Source organism: Pseudorca crassidens, chromosome 15 (genome assembly GCF_039906515.1).
Source record: "Pseudorca crassidens isolate mPseCra1 chromosome 15, mPseCra1.hap1, whole genome shotgun sequence".
Classification (NCBI taxonomy): Eukaryota; Metazoa; Chordata; class Mammalia; order Artiodactyla; family Delphinidae; genus Pseudorca; species Pseudorca crassidens.
The window spans coordinates 22271343-22288201 of NC_090310.1; positions in this window are offsets into that span (position 1 = coordinate 22271343).

The following is a 16859-nucleotide window of genomic DNA, read 5'->3' on the forward strand; positions in this document are numbered from 1 at the left end:
AAGGGTGGCCCCTAACTTAGTATGACTGGTGTTCTTATAAAAAGAGGAGATCAGGACACAGACATGCACAGAGAAGGGGCTATGTGAAGACCCAGGAGAAGATAGCCATCTACAAACCAAAGAGAGTGGCCTCAGAATGAAACCAACACTGCCAACGCCCCTGACCTGGGATTTACAGTCTCAAGAACTGAGGGAATAAGTCTCTTTTATTAAAGCTGCCCAGCCTGTGGTACTTTGTTATGGCAGCCTGAGCAGACTAATACAGGAAAGGACTGGTCGGCTTTGCTTATCACTGTGTTCTCTGAGCCCGGGACAGAGTAGGCACTCAATAAATATTGGTCAGTGAGTGAATGGAAGTGCTAAGAGTTGGATAAGCAGCAGTAGGGTCAGTTTCCATCTGTTCTTTTCTGCATGGCTGGTCTCAGCGGCCCAGAGTCACCCCTCTCTGTTTCTGGGCTCCTGAGACATGGCTTCAGGTCCCTGTATCTTTCCTGGGTGAGACATAACACACTAGTATTTGGAGTTGATGTGTTGGTGTGTGAAGGAAGGACAGGACATGAGTCAGAGTACGGTATTGGGTGATTATTTCTTTAAAATAATTTTTTCATTAAAAGAGTTAAATATACTTACTGAGAAAATTTGGAAAATAGAGAAATGTAGAGGAAAGGAAAAATCTATCATCCATTATTTTCAATACCCAGGAAAATTACTATTAACATTTTAGTGTATCTCCCTCCAGTCTTTTTTCCATCTGTAGAGTTTCCTTTACATTTCCAAGTGTGGTTCTCCACTCTACACATATTATTTTTATACTGATTTAAAATTAATTTGGCTCAAGTTTTCCCCAACGTGTATTTTTAATGACCACATAATATGTTATTGAGTTAACCTATCACAATTTAGTTAATCATTGCCCTATTAGTTAGGCATTAATTTTTTTTCCCCATTTTTTCCCACTGTTTTAAACAATGCTACAGGAAACATATTTTGAATACTTTCTTTTGTAGTGATTCCCAAAGATGGAGTTTCTGAATTAAAAGGGATGACCAGTTTTTATGGCACTGGATATGATTACCAAATAGCTTCATCAAAAGGGCCAAGTGGTTACACTCCCCCTGGCAGCGAGTGAGATCACAAGTGCCCCGACACTCTGGTGACCTGTCCTCTGGAGGGCCAGCTGAACGCTCTTAGGAAGTAAGACCAGGGGGCAGCTGCTGAGGATGTCTCCAAATATCCAGGGAAGTCAAGCCACCAAACACTTGCTAGACCAGGCAGTGGCTCTGAACTCTGGGTTCAGAAGAGAGCAGGGGCTTCCCTGGTGGCGCAGTGGTTGAGAGTCCGCCTGCCGATGCAGGGGACACAGGTTCGTGCCCCGGTCCGGGAGGATCCCACATGCCACGGAGCGGCTGGGCCCGTGAGCCATGGCCGCTGAGCCTGCGCATCCGGAGCCTGTGCTCCGCAACGGGAGAGGCCACGACAGTGAGAGGCCCGCGTACCACAAAAAACAAAACAAAACGAAACAAAAGCAGCATCTCAGAAGAGAGCAGATGTTCTCTGCTCTCTTCCAGGGTCATCCAATGATTCTGGAGAAGCTCATTTGGAAACTGAAAGCCAGGGTTGAAGGGATGATGCTCCAACTGGGGACTAACCAGTGATCCCACCAGTTCCTTTTAGAAGCTTCAGAGGTCTATGGGCCTTTTGGGGGCTGCCTCTTATCTCCCCACTCTTGTCTTCTCAATTTACTCCTTTGGATCTTGCCAGAAACCGTCTTTGGCAGTTCTGAAACAAAGCCCATCTAGTGACCATAAAACAAAAACACTTTGAAATTATCATTCTACAGAAAGCCTTTCGACGTTACTGGAAAGCCTCCATGATTCATGGTTTTCCCCAAACGGCAACAATGAAAACAGCTAGCCTGGAGCACATGCTCTTTCCAGCAGTGTTTCAATACCACCAACTGAATCTCCTTTATGTCAGTTCTTAGAGTGGGAACACAATGTGCTATGGGGAAGGCCCAGTGAAGAAACAGGGAGACAGGGCTGAGGCAGCAGCCAGGGTTATTCGTGTCTTCATCCTCCCAGTGCCTGATCCTGAGTGGGAGCCCAGGGAGCATGTGCCCCTTTGATTTCCCAGCTTATTCAGTCCTAGAACCCGCAGATGTTTACCTTTCCTGGGGTACCTGTACGGAGCAGTCACCCTTTTCACGTCCTCCTGGAGTCCCTGGGTTAGTTTCTCTGGATCATGTGAGGAATAGGCTGGAGAAAGGACTATAAATGCCTTTACCACCTGTTGGAAAAAACAAACAAACAGAAAACAAAGAATCAGGCCTCATGTAACAGCTCTTTTCTCCTTAGCCTAGCCTTGTGAATAAGTGCTCACGCTTACCAGCCCAACATGGAAGTTCTACCAGTGACTTGGACTCAGCCAGTTGGATACCAGTTTTTTTCTGTTGCCTGCCTTTCCAGGATCAACTATTGGGAGTTATGGCTTTTATGGAGTGATTTTAGAATCCTGTTTTCCAAACTCTTCCCCATACCTGAAATGGCACAGTTAGAAGCCAACATGCTTCCCTTAAGATGCCAATACTTTGGAGAGAGGAGATTCACAAACTCCTTAGGGTTCATTACGTATAGGTTTTCCTGACTAGGAAGGCAGCTAGGTACAGGTTTGGACAGGCAGGATTGGGGGAAAATGTGTGCCACTTGCAAGGGGAGGTGGGTCTTTCTGAGACTGCAGGCATGAGTGTTTGCAATCAGCAAACATTTTGCTGTACAGCTGTCTCAGGCATCCTGAGGGATGTTCCGCACCTTGGCTCTCTCTGCCCACATCTGTCTTGCAGGTTGCCTCCTGCCAAGGAAGAGAAATAGTCCCAACCTCAGGTACAACAGAACATGGTTTCTGACAGGAATGGAAGAGTTCCAAGGCCAGCATACCACTCTGTCAACAACACCTAAATGGTGGTTCATTGTCTTTGCATACTTCCCAGTGGTGGGCATCTCACTACCATTTCATGTTCAGATAGATCTGGTTTTTAGGAAGGGCTTTCTCTTACTGCTAAAACCACCAAGCATTTATCGAACACTTTCTACGTGCCAGTCTCTGTTCTGAGCATTAGACTTGGCTTAACTTTCAGCACAAGCCATTTGTCATGGCCCCAGTTAATGTGAGCCATGCAGGACTAGGCATACTTTTCCAGGCACAATTTCTCTCCCCCATAGATGGGATTCTCACCCCGCTCACTCTATATTAGTGGCCCAAATTTAGTGGACGTCGGAATCAGTTGGCTAGGGGCTTCTGGTCAAAATGAAGATTCCTTAAGGCTGCATTCCCAGTCCCTTTGATTCAGCAAGTCTCACTTTAGGTCTAGAAATCTACATTTTAAACAAAAATCCCAGAAGACGCAGCTGTGAGCAGTCCAGGGCCCAGACTTTGCAAATCACTCCTCTGCCCTGAGGCTTCTGAAAATGCAGCTCGATCTTGCACTGACTTTCATAGGGTAACTATGTTATACTTTAGGGTTATGTTGGATTTACAGCCGGTGAAAAGTTCGTAGGTCTGCCTATGAGCTTATTTCTCTCATACTGTCTGTTCTTCTGGGACCCACGGGAAGGAATTTCCATTTCTCCTGAGAAAAGCCATCTTATTAAATGTGGTCCTTGTTTCTGACATATCAAGGTCACTTTAGATACTTATTTTGTCATCCCTCAAGTTAGTTATCCCTCCCAGGTTAGAGCCATCAGCAACCATGTTTGATGTGCTCACTACATCTTTATCTGCAAATGGAAAAGAACATTTTATTGGACAGGGTGGATGACAAAGCCAGCACCTGCCACTAACATCTCCCACCTAATAGCCCCTTTTGGACACAGTACCGTGTCCACTTGACACCAAAGTGTTGATATCTTCCCATGGTGTCCCTCTAGAGCATATTTGTATCTCTAAAGATGTGAGGGCAATGCTTAACCAAAAGGAATGTGTGTCTGTCTGATGGTGGCATTTCAGACTTAGTGGTACCTGGATGGGGTGAGATATGGGGGAATCTGGGCCTTCCAGCTTACTCTGCTGGGTGCTAATAGGCAAAGAACCAGGAAGTAATGCTCTTGATTGCACTAGTTACCTCCCCTCTGAGGGGGTCCAGGCTGCTTGCTGACCACAGCAGACTGCAGGACGGCTGGGTGCTCAGCAAGTGCACTGTCCACTTCACCGGGCCCAAGCCGGTAGCTGCAAGAGAAAAACAAACTCTTCCAAGTGTCCTCTCCTCTCCCATGAAGCTTCAAAGGGAGAAGGAAAGAGCAGACAACTTGACCTTGAGGAACTGATCACATCATTATTTCTTCCCATGAACCCAAAGTAGCCATCCTTGTCCACGTGGGCTCAGTCCCCTGTGATGTAAAAGTCTCCTCGCTCTGATGCTGCTGGCTTCTCAGAATTGTCCTGAAATTCACAGTGAGCCCATGAAGGGCCATCTGGGCACAGTCACTCAGGACACATGGCCTGAGCAGCCCCATGCAGAAGGCTGGGGACCCCTCAACAGGAAGTCCAGTGGCTAGAAGTCCCCACTGGACAGGGAGCCATGAATCTGTGGGGTTTCCCTCTTTTTTTTTTTTTTTTCAGGTTCACATCACAGATATAGTTTTTTGTTGTTGTTGTTAGTTTCTGCTTTATAACAAAGTGAATCAGTTATACGTATACATATGTTCCCATATCTCTTCCCTCTTGCATCTCCCTCCCTCCCACCCTCCCTATCCCACCCCTCTAGGTGGTCACAAAGCACCGAGCTGATCTCCCTGTGCTATGCGTCTGCTTCCCACTAGCTATCTATTTTATGTTTGGTAGTGTATATATGGGTTTTCCCTCTTTTAACTGGAAGGAAGCTGCCAGGAAATGATTAAGGATAGCCGCCCACTGCCATCCGTAGAAGGGTCTAGGCAGCATACTTGCATGCAGGTGGGTGGGCACATGGCTATTGGCTCTGTTTCTTAGGATAAAAGAGCACACTGATGCTCTTTGTGCACAACAATCACTGAAGATAGAAAGGGAGTGGCTGGCCGAGAGCAAGGGTAGGGGAAAGAGGTACGACACCAAACTCTGATTCTCAAAGCTTTGAGTAAAGCTACTGCTCAGTAAGAAAAAGAAACAAATTACTGGAACAGGCGGCAACACACATGAATCTCAAGAATGTTACACTGAGTAAAAGAAAGCAGATACAAACCAATGAATACTTTGATTCCATTTACATGAAGTTCTTTTTTTAACAAAAGGCAAAATTAATCTTCATGACAACAAACAATTTAGCAACTGCCTGAGCCCTAGGGATTGGTTGCAAAGGGGCACAAGGGAACTTTTGGGGGTGATAAAAGATGTTCTATAACTTGATGTGGTGATGGTTACGTAGGTATATATACATTTGTCAAGTCATTGACCCTTATTAACATAAGGGCATTTCATTGCATGTAAATGATACTTTAATTTTAAAAACGCATTCTGAAAAATAAAGAAAAAAGCTATGCTGTCAATACCTAAAAATAAATCTAGCACAAAATCTGTAAGAAGCATACATAGAAAATGTAAAACTCTACAGAACATTAAAGAAGATATACGTAAGTGAAAAGATACACTTAATATCATAACGATGTTAATTCTCCCCAAATTGATCTATAAACACTGCATCTCCAACTAAAATGCTAACAGATCCACAGAACTTGACAAATTGATTCTAAAGTGTATAGGAAAGAACAGAGGACCAAGAATAGGTAAAACGTTTCTAAAGAAGTTGAGTAAGAAGGAGAGACTTGCTCTACTAGATATTGAGACTTATGATAATGTTTTTGTGGATAAGGCTCTAACTTTCTCAGGGTGATGACGCTTGTTGTCAGGCTGGGCACTGGGAGATGTATTCAAAGTGCCCCCAGCAGAGCCAAGGCCCTCAGAAGGGAACGTGCTACACAAAGCTTAATAACCATATTCACCCCCAAATTGGGGGAGCTCTAAGCAGCCGTAGAAAATGAATTTTTCCCAAAATACTTAGTGCCACAAAAAAGACGCGTGACGTAACTTAATGTTAAAAAGTGCGGAGTACAAAGTTGTGATATGGTGCCAATTATGTATGAAACTGTACCTGAGGACCCTTTGCTTGCGTAGATTTCATTTAAAAAATGTATCATTTCTGTATTATACAATTATATATCCCTTATAGAATAAATAGAAAATAAAGATGAAGGATGACAAAGGATCTGTCTCACTACTCAGATAATCAAGGCTAAAAATTTGATCTGTGTACGGGACCTTTTCATGGCTTATCTGTGATTTTATGCATATACACATTTGTGTGAATACAAAATGTTCTCTACATGTATCTCTACAATCCAGTTTTACCTCAGTTAACAATCATAAACAATCACGAACGTCTCCTCACAAGAATAAAAAAGTGTAATGAAATATAAAACATGTGCATAATATTACCCTGTGTGGCTGTATTATTTATTTAAACACTTTCATGTTATTAGAAATTTGGATTCTTTTTCGTCTTTTCCCTTTCCTTTTCTTCTTTTTCTCTCTTTCTCTCTCTTCTTTTTTTTTTAATATACAATGCTATAATATCATTTATATAACTAATTTCCCACTGTTAGAAATTCAGAGAGTACCTCCACCTTTTTCATCTGTTATAAACAACACTGTATTGAACATCTGTGCATTTGACAGTTTGTTTCCATAGGAAAATAAGTAGATTCCTTATACTGGGTATAAAGTTGAAATAGGCACATTAATTGACGTGTGCAATCTCAGCTATATGGAATGTATATGCTAATGAGGGGGGAATGAGCTTACCTGGTCTGTCCTACTGACCACTCAGCATTCACAGAGCAACTGTGGCCTGACAATCTCTATTAATTTTCAATGTTCCGTGATTCTCATGAAGAGACTTAATATTTTTTTCTTAGTTAAAAATGACCCAGAAAGAAAAGTAACACCTGGTGCTAGTGATGAAAAGAAAAAGTTGAAGAAAACAAACGTTCTTTTTAGCAACTAACTTTACAACTTGACTCTCTCAATGTAATGATCACAGACCAGAGAGGTCCTGTATTTAAGCTCTATGAGGACAAGGGTCTTTTCTTTCCTGTCCAGTGCTGTATACTTAGTGGCATGAAGTAGGCACTCAGTGAATAAGGAATAAATTCGTCAGGGAAGTCAAGGATTTACTTTCACCTACAAAAGTGATTAGAAGAAAATACGTTTAAATTTTCACATTATCTCTGCTTGATGGAATTACGATGTTGTTATTGTCATTGTTTCGTAGGTAGATTTCTATGACTTTCAATAAAATACCATGAAAGAGTATTTCTGTTGTAATCACAGAAAAGCCACAAAATACATATACAGCATTTCAAAAACAAACGGACTGACTTTTATCTGCTCCTTCCAGTATTGTTGCTGATCGATGGCTCAGTATATACAGCGGATGGAGTTTCTGTAAAGCTCGGCTGCACGTTTCGATCACCCGGGAGCTGACGCACATTCTCAGGAAGTTGGCTCTCACTGATGTGGAGCTTGAGGACCAGGAATGGTTGAAGCTTCCAAGGTGCTACTAATGAGCATCCAGGACCGAGAACCATGTCAGCAGAGTTTGTTTTGTGTTTTTGTTTTCTGTTCGCGGTACGCGGGCCTCTCACTGTTGTGGCGTCTCCCGTTGCAGAGCACAGGCTCCGGACACGCAGGCTCAGCAGCCATGGCTCACGGGCCCAGCCGCTCCACGGCATGTGGGATCTTCCCGGACCGGGGCACGAACCCGTGTCCCCTGCATCAGCAGGCGGACGCTCCACCACTGTGCCACCAGGGAAGCCCTAAAAAGTCTATTTATTTGTCAACATTAAAAGACCGGAAGGTTTCTTTCCATAAAAATCCAAGTTTTTTTAATTACAAAAATCAGAAGTTCTGGAAACACTGGCCCTCATTCACACATGGAAACGTGCGTTTGGAGTTTGGAGGAGTGGTGGTCCCTGCTGGGTGAGGCATGTGAGCTCCAGTTCAGCGCAGTCCTCAGCACTCCCTGCTGCCTCACACCAGCCTGTTTTAATCAATTACAGTGCTATCTGGCCCCTGTACACAAACAAGTTTGTGATTGTTGGGCAAAGGGGAAGTAAACAAAACGCCACATGGGGTTCAATTTCCTCCATCTCCCAAACCTTGTGGGTGCTGCCAAAGCTCGGGCAGGTTGTGTCAGCCCCAACTGGGAGTCTCAGCCCTGCTCACTGACCTGTCCGCATACAAGCCACACTGGCCAGCCACCACTCTGGGAGCTGAGGAAGCAGCAGCATCATTCTGTCTCCAGGCTGCAGGCCACACGTGCCCCCCAGAACGTTAGCTGCCTTCCTGGACTGCTTCCCCAACTCCTCAAATCTCCCCTTGACCTCTGCTCCCATGCCATTGACCCATCAGAAGGCAGGGATTGGGGGCCGGTGCCCAGCCTAGGCAGCGGTATTGGCAAAAAAGTAGAAACCATTGGTGAGGAATTTTGTTTACTTGCTGTTGTTTTTCAAATTTAATTTTATTTTTACAACAGTTATTAAATTCACAGGGTTCAAAAATCAAAATATGAAAAGATATGCTTTGAGAAGTCTTCTTCCGCCGTTGTGCCTATCCACCTGCTCCCCACTTCACCTGTCTCCATGAGTAACCAATATTATTAGTTTCTTGCAAATCCTTCCAGTGTTTCTTTAGGCAAATGTCAAGTATATTCTTTTCTCCCTACCATCTTTTTAATGCAAAAGATAGACTAAAATTTATACTGTTGTGTCCTCCCTTTTTTAAAATTGAGATATAATTCTCCTACCATAAAATTCACCATCTTAAAGCACATAGTTCAAGGGTTTCTGGTATATTCACAGAGTTATGTAACCATCACTACCATCTAACTCCAGAACATTTTCATTATCCTAAAAGGAACTATCTCACAGATCAGTAGTCACACCCTGTTCTCTCCTTACCGAGGCCCTGGCGACCACTAATCTACTTTCTGTAAGGATTTGCCTCTTCTGGATATTTGACATGAATAGAATTATACAATATGTAGCCTTCTGTGGCTGGTTTCTTTCACTTAGCATAATGTTTTCAGGTTTATCCATGTTGCAGCATGTATCAGTGTTACATTCTTTTTGATGGCTGAGTAATATTCCACTGTATGGGTAGACCACATTTTGTTTGTCCATTCATCAGCTGATGGACATTAGGGTTGCTTCCACTTCCATAATGTTGCTATAAACATTTGTGTATAAGTGTTTGTGTGCACATATGTTTTCTGTTCTCTTGGATATACACCTAGGAGCATAATGCTAGGTCATACGATAACTCTACGTTTAACTTTTTGAGGAATTGCCGAACTGTTTTCCACGGCATCTGTACCATTTTACGTTCCCACCAGCAATGTATGAGGGTTCTAATTTCTCTACATCTTTGCTAACCTTCCTTAGCAAACACTTTTTTTTTTTTTTATCGGTATGCGGGCCTCTCACTGTTGTGGCCTCTACCGTTGTGGAGCACAGGCTCTGGACGCGCAGGCTCAGCGGCCATGGCCCTCTGCAGCACGTGGGATCTTCCCAGACCTGGGCACAAACCCATGTCCCCTGCATAGGCAGGCAGACTCTCAACCACTGTGCCACCAGGGAAGCCCTAGCAAACACTTTTTGTTTGTTTTTGTTCGTTTGTTTTATTTTGTTTATTTCTTTTATTTAACACTTTTTTGTTTCTGTTTTGTTTTTGTTTTTAACTGTGTCACTCTGTGTGAAGTGGTGTCTCATTGTGGTTGGGATTTTATTCCCCTAATGAATAAAGATGTCGAGCATTTTGCCATGTGTATATTGGCCATTTGTTTATATTCTTTAGAGAAGTGCCTATTTGAATCCTAAGCCAATATTTTAATTGGGTTATTTATCTTTTTATTGTTGAGTTTGAATTCTTTATATATTGCAGATATGTGCAACATATATATAGGTGTGTACATATATATGATTTATATATGTATATCAGATATGTGATTTGCAAATATTTTCTCCCATTCTGTGGGCTATCTTTTCACTTTGATCTACAAATACTAGACATTTTCATGAAGTTTGATTTATTTATTGTCTTTCATTGCTTATGTTTTAGAAACCATTACCTAATTCAGGATATGCACTTATATTTTCTTCTAAGAATTTTATAGTTTTTGCTCCTTCATTTAGGTCATTGATCCATTTTTGAGTTAATTCTTGTATGCAGTGTGAGGTAGGGACCACATTCATTGTTTGCATGTGAATATCCAGTTGTGCCAGCACCATTAATTGGAAGGACAATTCTTTCCCCATTGAATTTTCTTGGCACCTTTGTTGAAAACCGATTGACCATAGATTTATGGGTATATTTCTGGATTCTTAAGTCTATCTCATTCATCCATGCCAATCTTTATGCCAGTACCACATTACCTTCTTTTCTTTTTCCCACACAGTCTTGATTACTGTAACTTCGTAGTAGGCTTTGAAATGAGGAAGTGTGTATATACCAGTTTTGTGTTCCTTTTTCAAGATTGTTTTGGTTATTATGGGTCCCTTGCATTTCCACAGGACTCTATGGACAAGACTGTCTATTCTGCAAAGAGGTCTACTGGAATTTTTGTAAAGCTTACATTGAGTATGTAGATCACTTTGGGATGTATTGTCATTTTTTTGCAACTTTATAATTTCTGCCTTAATGGCAATTAAGGGTTTAAAAGTGCAGTTCTACTTATTCATACTATTCCTTTATAAAAGGCAGACTTCAGGTAAGCTTTTAAATGCATGCATAATATAGAGGCTATTATTTTCTGTCAGTTCTTTGTTCCTGAAAGTCAAACATCAGATGTGTTTTAAACTTCTGTCAGAATAGTCATGAAGGATATGTCACTTTTACATAATGAGGTAATATCTCAGGGGTGTGCTCACTGAGATACACCAAAATCGTAACAAGTTTTTCTTTAATAAATATTTCCTGGATTACTCTAGCCTTTGGCTAGTTTCTAGAGTTCTGAAAAGTTGATTATGACCACTTTTCTAAGGTTTTTATTGCTGCTATTTTGGAGAAGAAAAATTTTAGAAAGTCCTTATTCCATCCTTTTTTCTGACTTAACCCTGTCTGTTTGATTTTTTTCATTAGAAGAAGTCTTCTAAGGATGAGCCTAGTGTAGGCTCGCTCTGCTTACACTCTGTAGACAGGAAAGGAGCTCCCCGACTCCATCTCTTATTTCTCATTTAATTCACACAGCTCCAAATGGCATGAGTCCCTTTTTATAGGTTAGAAAACTGAGATCCAAGGAGCCTAGGGATTTGCTCAAGGTCACACTTCAGGCGGATGAACCACATCTACTTGCTAGCAAAGCTTGCTTTTACATCTCAGTCATTCTCACACCACCTCCATGAATTTTGCCATATCCACTAACAGTAGACTGTTATTACATCTACTCACAGTAGTACTTGTCTCATCTTTTTTTAAAAACAAGCTCTTCTTAAAATTAACATAAATAAATTTCTTTGAGATAAAGTTTATATTCTCCTACTACAAATAAAAAGTACCTTTAACATAGAATTCGGAGAGAGGCACAACAGACACATAAGGAAGGGAAAATGAAGAAGGAAGCAAATGCACAGAGACACCCGAAGAAATAGAGATCATCTGAATTCAATTCTGTGTATCTGCTGTGATCTGTGAAAAGCCTTGAGCCTTAGCCAAGCTCTCTCCTTATTTAAAAGGGATGTGCGTGACGTGAGGAAGATACTGAAAACAGACTAGGAGTCATACAAAACTTTCTCCTTCACTTGCTCGAATGATCGGAAGGGAATCAAAAGGGGCGTAACTCTCTCCCTGTGTGATCTGGGCTCAGGAATGTGAGACACACTAGCGATTGGGCAAGGGTGTCTAAGGCTCAAAGACTTGGTCATAATTGTTCTTCTAAGGTTAAATGCTAACAGTTTAAATTTTAGGACTTGAGAAACTCCCAAGTCAAAATGTCCACATGTCTTGTAGCCCTGAGTCTCACTGGGGTGCCCAAGCGTGGACGGAATCTGATGCTCAAGATGGACCCTGGGGGCTTCCCTGGTGGCACAGTGGTTGGGAGTCCGCCTGCCGGTGCGGGGGACGTGGGTTCGGGCCCCGGTCCAGGGGGATCCCACGTGCCGTGGAGCGGCTGGGCTCGTGCGCCGCAGCTGCTGAGCCTGTGCTCTGGAGCCCGCAAGCCGCAACTACTGAGCCCGCGTGCTACGACTGCTGGGGCCCGTGCGCCTAGGGCCCGTGCTCTGCGACGGGAGGGGCCGCCGCGGTGGGAAGCCTGCGCACCGCAATGAAGAGTAGCCCCTGCTCACCACAACTAGAGAAAGCCCACACACAACAACGAAAAACCGATGTTGCCAAAAATAAATAAATAAATAAATAAATTAAAAAAAAAAAAAAAGATGGACCCTGGGACACAGTGAGCTTCACTCTTTCCAGCTGACTCCACACGTCCAGCACATCATGGGCAAAGTTGAAGTACTCAGGCACTGGCTGTCTGCCCAGGCTGATGATTTCCCAGGTGGCCACAATCTTCTGAGGGACAGGTAGAGGTGGCAGCTGCCCATGAGACACACAGATACCCCAGGCATTTCTCAGAGCCTGGAGGACCAGTCCTCTGAGCCATAGCCTCGTGTTGCCTCCTGCCTATCACCAAAGAGGAGAGAGAGCATCGTCGTGAATTCTGGGCTTCAGGGAGACTCTGAGGTTGGAGAGAAGCTTGTGGTCAGCCCTAGGGTGAGCACGGCACATATCGGCTTGTAGAGCAGAGTCCTGGGCTTTAGTCTGAGTTGCATGGTGTGATTTTGATCATTTCTCCTCCCTGGACATGAGGTCTAGCCCTTCCACCTCTGCTGCCCGTGGATCTCTGTGGATCTGAGCGCAGGAACTCAGAGCCTGCTTCCCAAGGCTCAGTCCTTCAAAGCGAATCCCTCCAAAAGCCTTTAGCGAATCCTGAACTGGCCTGACAATGCGAAAGAGGACTCCAGGGCAGCACTCTCCAGAAGAAATGTGATGCGAACCACACGTACTCGTGTAATACACAATTCTCTGCTAGTTTCATTCAAAAAAGTAAAAAGAAACAGGTGAAATTCACTATAATGCATTTTATTTAACTAGCTATATCCTATAATTTCAACATGTAATCAATATCAGAAGTTATTAGAGAAATTATTTTACATTTTTTGTTGTTGTTGTTCTTAATTCTTTGAAATCCAATGTGCGTTTTACACTTACAGACACACTTCAGTTTAGACCAGCCCCATTCAAATGCTCAAGAGCTCCACGTGGCTAGTGGCTACTGTATTGGACAGAGAAGTTATAGTGCCCGGCTCTTCAGAGTGTGGCCTAGGGACCAAGGACCTCAGCGTCACCTGGGAACAGGTTACAAAGGCAGAACTTTAGACCCCACCCTCGACCTGTGGAATTAGAATCTGCATTTTAACAGGAACTCCAGGTGAGCCGAGCACGTTCAAGTTTGAGAAGCGAAGCAGTGGCCTCGGGACTGTCTCCCCAGTTTCTTTCCGCCAAGTTCCTCTTGGTAATAATAATAATAGAATATGGGAGTAATAAATGCCATGGACTAAATGTCTGTGTCCCCCCCCAAATTCGTATGTTAAATCCTAACCCCCAATGCAATAGTGTGAGGAGGCTGGACTGCTGGTGGGCGATTAGGTCATGAGGGTGGAGTCCTTATGAAAGAGACCCCAGAGAGCTCCCTGTTGCTTCTTCTTGCTGAGGATACAGCTCTGAACCAGGAAGCACGCCCTCACCGGACACCAATCTGCCCACGGTGCCTTGATCTTGCACTTCCCAGCCTCTAGAACTGTGAGAAACAAATGTTGTTTAAACCACCCAGTATACGGTATTTTTGTTCTAGCAGCCCAAACAGACGAAGACAATAATCAACAATAATAATGTGTCATGGTAACGGGAAAAGCAATAATAACTGTCATCTACTGAAGGCTTACTGTGTATTAAGCATTTGAAAAGTGCTTTATATTTCCTTAAATCCTCATAACAACTGTATGATGTGTTATATTCTCTATTTTATACATAAAGTGAGGCTTGGAGGGGAAAAGGGACTTCCAGGTCTCACCTCCCAGAAAGCTAGACCCCAGCTTCTGCTGTGGCCACCAGCCCTGCAACAGGGGTCGGCGTGTGAGGCAGGACTTCCTTTCCCTCACCTCCCTCCCCAACCCCTCACCTCTCCTGAACTCTGCCCCAAGCCCTTTCCTCTGCCTTTCACTCCTGGATTCTGGGGGCCCCTTGACAGCAGATAATTAGAATCCCAGTCCTCCTTCCCAAGTGTGCAGCGCCATTTCAGGCCCTGTCCTCTTCAGGCTTAATCAGGAAAGGCCTCAGGGGCAGCTGACACCCCCTGCTGAAGGATTTCTCTCCACAGTGCCTTGTTCTTGAACCCAGGAAGTGAGAAGACTTCTAGGTTTTGCTTCAGCTGAATGCAGGCCTTAATGCCTGTAAACATTCGGGCTCCTGGGAACGCCAGTAAAGGCAATTTGCTAACTCAGTCTCCCTCGGGAACTTTGGCCCCAAACGCAGCCAAGAGAAGGCAGAGCCCGAAGCCAGCAGGGGCCACGTGGCTTCAGCTGGTCAGCACACTTGAGCCAGCGGGCACGGCCCCGCCACCTGGGAGATAGTACTCCAGCCCCAGCGCCTGCTGGGGGTCCGGACCTAGGGGATATTTTCCCTGAAAATTCAGGTCATCATCTAATCCAAAAAGAGAACAGGAACTTTATTATATTGTAGCAGAAAGGAGACAACAGTGACAATAATATAAATCAAATCACGTCCCTTTTCTGCGCAAAACCCTCTAGAGACAGGAAGTAGATTGGCAGTTGGCTGGAGCAAATGGGCACAGGAACCTCTTTGTTGGAAATGTTCTAAATTTGGAGTGTGGTCAGAGCTGCACAACTCTGTAAACTTAGTAAAAGAAATTAATAGGGATACAAATAATTGTACACTTGAAATGAGTGAATTTTTGATACGTAAATATACTTAAATAAAGCTACTAAAAAGAACAGAGTCTCCTCTGGCTCCTTGTGTCGCTCAAAGGCAAAGTCTGGAAGACAGCTGCCACCTGGCTCGCTGGGCTGCAGCCACAGTGGTCTCCCTGTGGCTTTGAAGTCCTGGCTTGGGATGGGGTTGTTGGTAAAGTGCTTCTCTGAGAACAAAAACTGCACAAGTGACTTGTAGTGTTTGCCAGTATCTACGGTTAAAAGTTCCCACCATGGCCAGTTTTGATTCCTACCAGTTTCAACTTATCAAAGTTTAACAACCGGCCTGCAAAGTTTCTGAATATTAAGAGGCTCTCAGGTGGCCCTTCAGGCCGGCTCCAGCCAGCACTGATTCAGGCCTTCTTGCGGGCTCCTCCGCCAGGACGCTCCATCCACATGGCTCACTGCCTTGCCACCCACAGGGCTCAGCTCATGGACCTTCAACCAACTGCCTCATCGAAAGTGGAACCCTCTCCCATCTGACAATTCCTGCCCGCCATTCTCTGCTTGACCTTCCTCCCCAGGATTTATCACTTTCTAACATTCAGTATGTTTTCTTTTACTTTTTATAAATTTATCTTATTTATTTATTTTTGGCTGCGTCGGGTCTTCGCGTGGCTTTCTCCAGTTGCGGCGAGCGGGGGCTACTCTTCCTCGTGGTGCGCGGGCTTCTCATTGCGGTGGCTTCTCTTGTTGTGGAGCACGGGCTCTAGGCGTGCGGGCTCCAGTAGCTGTGGCTCGCGGGCTCTAGAGCGCAGGCTCAGTAGTTGTGGCGCATGGGCTTAGTTGCCCCGTGGCATGTGGGATCTTCCCGGACCAGGGCTCGAACCCGTGTCCCCTGCATTGGCAGGCGGATTCTTAACCACTGTGTCACCAGGGAAGCCCTCAGTATATTTTAAAACATGTTTTTATTTTTTCCAGCTTTATTGAGTGATGGCTGACAAATGCAGTTGTATATTCTTAAGGTGTACGTTGTGCTGGTTTGATACATGTGCGCATGGTGTAAATGATTACTGGGACAGGGTTTCCTGCCTTGCAGGTACTATGCTACTCACTTTGCGTGTATCATCTCGTCTAACAGTCCTCCTAGGTGTTGTATGCCATTTTACTGGGGAGGAAACTGAGCCTTAGAAAGCATGAGTGACATGCCTGAGACCACACAGCTGCTTAGGAACAGAGCTGGCATCCAAATTCCAATCTGTAGGCACCTTTGATGCCACACCCAGGACCCCATAGTGTGTTTTGTTTCTGGCCCTTCTTGTGATCTCCAGCCCTCCTCCCCCCACTCAGCATGGGCAGGGCAAGGCCCCCTCTTACTCAACAATGGCCTATTCTTCTCCAGGGCCAGAACCTCAGAACTCAGAACATTGCTGCTGAGGATGTTCTGGCCTCAGTGTGTCCAGGAAGGGACTCCACTTCTGCCTCTAGATTTACACCCAGCTGCCTTCGGGTCCTGCTCTGGTCGCAAAGGGAAGCCAGAAGCCTGCTCTTCAGGCGTGAACTTCCCTCCTCAAGGGCCACAGAGTGTGCTGCCCTGGCCCTGGCTTGGCCCCAGTGGGCCTGAGAAAAACCAGGCTTCCTGCAGGTATGAGCTTGAGTGAAAATGGCAATTCTGACTGAAGGGCCCTGCCCTGGCAGCCTTCCTTCTGCCAAGAAGGTTATAAATTTAAGTGTGAATTTCAGCATAAATGGCTACACATTAGGGTCACCAAGGGGGCTTAAAAAAAAAAAAAAGAAAAAGATGCCCAGACTCACCAGACCCTAGATCAATGAAATTGAATCCAATGTGTTTGG